Source organism: Aplysia californica, unplaced genomic scaffold (genome assembly GCF_000002075.1).
Source record: "Aplysia californica isolate F4 #8 unplaced genomic scaffold, AplCal3.0 scaffold00734, whole genome shotgun sequence".
NCBI lineage: Eukaryota > Metazoa > Mollusca > Gastropoda > Aplysiida > Aplysiidae > Aplysia > Aplysia californica.
The window spans coordinates 395168-402514 of NW_004798004.1; the positions used below are offsets into that span (position 1 = coordinate 395168).

Below are 7347 nucleotides of genomic sequence, written 5' to 3' on the forward strand. Positions count from 1 at the left end.
CACACACACACACACACACACACACACACACACACACACACACACACAAACCGGTTGGTGATAGAACAGATGGTTAGGTGAAATATGTGGGCTATGTTGCAATGTGAACATTGTGTTTAGTCCCGTGTGTTACTGTGTTCGGAGATGGGTTTCTTTGAGAGTGTATGAGCGGCATGTATACTATGTGTGCATATGTGAATTTGTGTGGGTGAGTATTTGTGCGTGTATCTATGTATGTATGTCAAGGGTATCTTGTTGTGATAATAACCATACTATGGAGGACGATACGACACAACGGACAACGATTTGCAGTTTGTAGATTATAAAGCAAAACAAAGAAAGGGGTAGAATATGTCAAAATCGATTTGTTGTACCACGTTGACACCGACACAATTTTCCACGACACGGACATTTCCGTATTGCCCACTTTTATTTTTTTTTCAAATCGGAGCATTATTACATCACTACCTCAGATTTTACAAAGTTCTATCTGCTCAGTATCTAGTTTTGAGAAATTTGACGTCAAAATTGCTGAGTTTCACAACATGTCAAGTTTTTTTTTTTAATGCAGTTCTTTGAATATCTTGATAACGACTCTGAATATTCCTATGATTTTGACAGGGCGGATAGAGCATTTGCTATTGACCTCGTGGTCTTAGTATCTCAAAGTGGCCAAAAAATGTCAGACAGAACTTTGCAATTCTGAGATCGCGACCTGTCACTAACCAAGTGATCCCACAGCCCGCCAGAATTTGTGGTATCGTGGTAAAATCAGGCGCTCGTCAGCATAATGAAATCAAGAAATCTGCATTTTTATGATTGTTAATCAATTTTTTTCATTTTTTGGCTCAACACTTCTAATATCCATTTATGTGAAGATTTTTCTAAAAAGAAAAAAAGGACTCTCAAGCTTTGGCAGTCACTAAATATTGGCGGTCATTTTCTTGCAAATTGTACCTCTGAAACGAAGCCACCCAGACCTCCTTCCATTGCAAAAATTTTGACTTTCAATCAATATAAATGGGTGCTGTTTTCTTATAAAGCAAGGTAAATAAACAGGCTTTAACACGATACCAACAACTCCATATATTGTATGCCCAAAAACTGACGAGAGCCTGATTCCACCGTGTTGTGACACACATTATTATTTCGCCCAAACGTAGGCAAAATTCCCCCAGGTTGGCATGCACCGGTCAAGGATATATCAAGGAAAAATGCAAGTTTCTGGTTGACGCCAGGTGCGGTTCGTCCATAGTGCACGGTCGTGCAGTGCCGCCCAACATTTTTTAGTGTTCTATTACGTAAAACACCCACAATAATAAAATAAAAGAAGCCAGAAACAAACACTAGCCAAGGTCCTGACTGGCGCCATAACTGTCATTTCTGTGTCTATAGCGCCGTAAAACATCTACTATGCCATGCCAAAGTCCAAGCCCTTTAGCTAAACATAATAGGATATTCAACAGTGTATCCTGACCTATAAATTGCTCTTGGGGATAACCCAAGCGATGACGGTACTCGTAGCGAGTTTAGCGGTACATTAATATTAATAAGGCGGCACATCTCAAATGTGCTCCTGCCGAACAGTGCCGAAACATAGCCCATAGTAGGCAGTCTAAAAATAAACGCGATAGACCATACGCTATTCTTTTCCAATATTATATGAGCCCCGGAGCAACCCAGCGGAGTGCTCAAGTGAATTGTGATTGGTTCATTGTCTGTCTTGCCACTATTTTCAGTGACTCTACTCTGTGACCGTGAACCTGAGGGAGGTGAACATGACCGTCCTATGAGTTGTGCCTTCGAATGGTATTGTAGTGGAGTAGTGAAAGTTATGACTTGAGAGTTCAGTTTTAATACAGGATGAACGAAATTGATGTTTAGCTAACAAACAAATGCAGCGCTAGAAATCAAAGCGACAAGTAAAAAGAACGAAAATAAAAGCAGGAGGTCCTCCCTCACCAACCCAAAGATCCTAAAATTATACACCGTCTCATTTACTATGCCCTTGACTATCTTCAGCATGCGATAACTTAATTGTGCACGTCCCCTTTTTAGCCCCACGAGCCGCCCCTGGTTGACACTTACATACATTTATTCCAACTTTCCTCAACTGGGAAACAGGAAAACACGCACGAAGATTTCCAATAGGATGCATATTAAAAGCTGATGACGATTGTTCGAATGGTCCATCATTTCTGGAAATGTGGTACCTCCATTATTGCCTCGTTTGCCCAACAGGAAGGACACAATAATCCGAATATTATTATTACAATGATTATAAACAGAGACTTCGAGAAGAGAGGCTTTCCCCCCCGCCCCAAAGTTAGGCTGCAGAGTGAGAGGACCAGTGCAGTGACTAGGGCGATTTTGTTCAATTGGAAGACTGCTGGAGCTGTTCAAATTCAGTGCTTTATCGTGCTCCTTTTCCCATTGTTTTCTGAGAACAAGAAAGCTTCTGTGGCGTTTGGGAAAAAAAGACAAAAACAAAACAAACAAACAAACCCAGGACCCCCCCCCCCCCTCCCCTGAAAAAGACCCAAAACAATAAGACAAAACGGAATAAAACGAAACAAAAAGAAAACAAAGGGACTTATTATTAACTGATTTATTAAATGAATAAAACAAAATAAGAATAAGTTAACATTTGCTAGAACAAGAACACCCACACTAAACAACAACACTGGCACATAGACACTATCTCTGCGAAAGAACTGACACATAAAAACCACAGCCTCTGTAAGGTGATCCTACACAGGACACACGCACGCTGACGACAGGTAAACAAACACAGGTCCTAGGCTTGCATGGAACCACTGGGGAGAAAAAATAAACAAGAAAAAGATTTGTTATAACAATACATAATAGATAGCATTTTTGTAGCGCAAATTCCCGCTCAACAGCAAGCTCTTTGCGCTTTACAATCTATATCATTACCAGGCGAGGTTCGTCCTTAGAGCACAGTCATGCAGTACCGTCCAAAATGTTTTAATGTTCTATTACGTAAAACACCCACAATAATATGAATAAATAAAAGAAGCCAAAAACAAATGCTAGCCAAATTTTATATCAAAACAAAGGTCCTCACTGGCGCCATAACTGTCATTTCTATGTCTATAGCGCCGTAAAACATCTACAATGCCATGCCAATAGTCCACGCACTTTAGCTTAACAGAAAAGGATATTCAACAGTGCAACGTTACCTATAAATCGCTCTTGGGGATAACCCAAGCGATGACGACACTCGTAGCGAGTTTGGCGGTACATTAATATTAATAAGCCGGTATCAAATGTGCTCCTGCTGAATAGTGCCGAAACATAGCCCATAGTAGGCAGTCTAAAAATAAACGCGATTGACCCTACGCTATTCTTTTCCAGTATGATGTGATCCACGGAGCAATCCAGCGGAGTGCTCAAGTGAATTGTGATTGGTTCATTGTTTGTCTTGCCACTATTTTAAGTGACTCTGTAACCGTGAACCTGAGGGAGGTGAACGTGACCGTCCTATGAGTTGTGCCTTTGTTGAATAGTTTTGTAGTGGAGTAGTGAAATTTATTACATGTACTTGAGTGTTCAATTCCAATACAGGATGAACGAAATTGATGTTTAGCTAACAAACAAATTTAGTACTAGAAATCAAAGCGACTAGTAAAAAGAATGAAAATAAAAACACGAAGCCCTCCCTCACCAACCCAAAGATCCTAAAATTATACACTGTCTCATTTGCTATGCATGCCTTTGACTATCTTCAGCATGCGATAGCTTAATTATTATTGTGCACGCCCACTTTTTAGCCCCACGAGCCGCCCCTGTATTACCCCATGCCAGCAGACCTGATAGCATTCTGAAACAGTCTCAACTTCCTAGGAAGCATACATGGCAGTGAAAGCTACCATTTTATAGGCGCTAAAACACTAACATACTAACAAGATTTTTCGCTGTCCATGACCGAGTACCCATTCCCACCTGGGTGAAGTGATAAAAAAATTCGTGTACTGAGCCCTTCCCAAGGACACAACGTCGGGCCTGAGGCTCGAACCCCCGAACCCGCAACCTCACGATTACGAGACCGGTAGCTTACAGCTACGAGAACACCAACGTCATAATAATAATATAGCCTAAACAATCATCATCATCCGGTGCCTTGCCGACTGGCGTGGGCGATCATGGAACTCCACTTCGCTCTCTGTCTTGCGTTGCAGCAATGGTGTCTGTTGTTCTTGCTGCTCCAAGCCATGTTGTCAATTTGTCCAGTATCTTTTCCCTCTGTCTGCCTCTGCCTTTCTTGTTATTTCCATCAAACTTGCCTGTTGTTACAATATTCTCTAATGCTTCTTTCCACATTGTGTGTCTAATTAAATTTGCCTATCGCTTTCGTATATTCGTCATAAGCTGTCGTCTGCAATTAAAATTTTCTTCAACCAAGGCAATTAAAATTTTCTTCAACCAAGGCTTCTTCTTTTGTTTTTTCAGCTGTCCATGTGATACGCAACACGCGTCTTATGAACCACAGCTCTGTAGCCTCAATTGTTCTTTCCATTTTCAATGCATTCTTATAATTTATGTCATGACACAGTGGTATCAACAGGTGCTCGTCAATTTTGAGGCATATGGAGTTATTGTATACCGTACCCTTAAAGCTTCTCCACTTGTCTTACTGTTTTTTTAATTTAAAAATTACCCACATCCTGTATAGAAGTCAAGATATTTGCGATAGAAGGAGGGGCATGGGGGTCGCCTTGTGTCAGAGAGAAAATTTGCGAGAACATTTGCGAGAAAATGGCCACCAAAGTTTGGTGACTTACAAAGCTTGACTGTCCTTGGAAACTGCAAATTTTTTGTGCTCTTGATCACTTTAAAAAAAGTAAAAACGTCTAACGTAAGCGACTTTCAGGTGCAGTGTATTAAACGGTGTGTGTGTGTGTAGTGTGTTACACTGTGTGCCGTAAATTCCACGGTGAACAACCACGGCCGTGTGCACAACACAATCAGGATGTTTGGGTAGTTGGGGGACAGTGACCGGATTCTGTTCTACCGCTGGGTCTTAAAGTAGTGTGAACACTGGCTGACAAGTCGGGTCTGTGTGATCGGGCCCAGTCAGTGCTTCAACCGCTCAAAGCAATACTAACATGATAATAATAATGATAATTATGATATTATTACTATCAGTAGTAATTATAATGATAATAATAATAATAATAATAATAATAATAATAATAATAATAATAATAATAATAATAATAATAATAATAATAATAATAATAATAATAATGATAATATAATAACAACAACAACAATAACAATAATTCTAATAATAGCAATACTAATGCATGTAATAACAAGTCTACTACTACTACTACTACTACTACTACTACTACTACTACTACTACTACTACTACTACTACTACTACTACTACTACTACTACTACTACTACTATAAATAATAATGACGATGATGATGATGATGATAAAGATCATGATCATGATTACAACAGTAATAATAGTTAACAATAACAATAATTATTATAACCATTGCATTTCATATAGCGTAATTAATTGTATCTACGCTCAACAACATGCTCTATATATAGGCTTTATAACACAATTATTATTACCGTACTCCTGCAGACCCTAGTGGAGACGTTGATAGTGTATGAAAAGCTCTAACATGGAAAAATAAACACATTCATTTTAGGAGTCAGTTATTATTATTATTATTATTATTATTATTATTATTATTATTATTATTATTATTATTATTATTATTATTATTATTATTATTATTATTATTATTGTTGTTGTTGTTGTTGTTGTTATCATTATTATTATTATTGTTATTATTATTATTATTATTATTATTATTATTATTATTATTATTATTATTATTATTATTATTATTATTATCATTATCGTTATCATTATACTACTACTACTACTACTACTACTACTATCATTATTATTATTATTATTATTATTATTATTATCATCATCATCATCATCATCATCTTTATCATTATTATTGTTATTGTTGTTGTCGTTATTATTATTATCATTATTATTATAATCATTAATGTTATTATTTTTCTTATTACTATAAATTATTATTATTACACGTATTATCATTATTATTGTTATTATTGTTATTATTGTTATTATTATTATTATTATTATCATCATCACCATCATCATCATTATTATTATAATAATTATCATTGTTATTGTTGATATTTTTAATATCTATGTATATTAATTGTATTATTTACATTATTACAGGTATCAATATCATTAAATCATCTTGATGTTATTGAAACTTCTACTTTTAACACTTCTGTTCCTGCTATACTATTGTTAATGTTTTCCGGCGCTGTTATTTTTTAGTCGCTGCTGTTATTGTTCCTGCTGTTGTTGTAACAACATCACTATTATTATTGTCATCATCGCCATTTTTATCAGTTTTACTATTATCAGGAACGGGGCCAAAATAAACTGACCATAAAATTGAACGAAGTGAAATACCGTTTTCTTGATACATCATGTTCTGGATAAAATCAAGCTCGACTATTCCAGCACGAAAATTATCAAAGAGGCAGTAGCACATTAAATATCTGATGGAAATAACGCGTCCCCATACCACACGCTATTCTTTGAAACCGGACAACCTGTTTACTTTAGTTTCTATGTAAAGATTCTTAACTCTTTTTTTTTTTTTGCACAACATACCGTCAGCATAATAATATTGATAAGAAATGTAAAAATAGACCTTATTGTAAGAAGGTTCTGAACAATTTTTTTGGGGGGGGAGGGTGGGTTGTTGTTTTTTTGTTCTGGTTTTGATTGTTTTATTGTTGTTGTTGTTGTTGCTGTTGTTGTTGTTGTTGTTGTTGTTGCTGTTGTTGTTGTTGTTTTGTGTTTTGTTTTGTTTTCACCATGAACTATCAGCACATTGTTCAGAAATGTAAAGAAAGATCTTACAGAAAGCAGATTCTTAACTTTTTTTTTTGCACCACGAACTATCAGCACATTCTTCAGAAGTAAGGACTCCACTGAAAAAACGGGCATAGTCACAAACTGAAAGTCGTGAGGGTATCAATTTTGAACACTTGTTAAGTCATAACTGTATTTCTGTTCAGCTGTTGGTTGATTATTGTTAGATTTCCCCTCCAACAAACATATAGAGTCTCAAATAAACCACCAATCAAACAAATATGAAGTTACGAGTCGACAAGCTTTTAAAATTGACACCCTCACAATTTCTAGTTTATGACTAAGCCGGGGTTTTATTCTCCAGTGGACTCTTCAAATGTAAAGACAGGCCGTACTGTAAAAAGTTTGTAGCTCTTTTCGCAT

At 36.6% G+C, this 7347-nt stretch overlaps 1 long non-coding RNA gene across 1 annotated transcript; it reads right to left on the minus strand.

The window, feature by feature from the left end:
- Positions 1 to 2029: 2029 nt before the first annotated feature.
- LOC101853034 lies at positions 2030 to 6702 on the minus strand. The gene is made up of 3 exons (XR_001185287.2): positions 6517 to 6702; positions 2720 to 2816; positions 2030 to 2440 (listed from the first exon to the last, which is right to left on the minus strand). It is a non-coding gene; the product is annotated as an uncharacterized LOC101853034 (long non-coding RNA).
- Between the last annotated feature and the right edge of the window lie 645 nt (positions 6703 to 7347).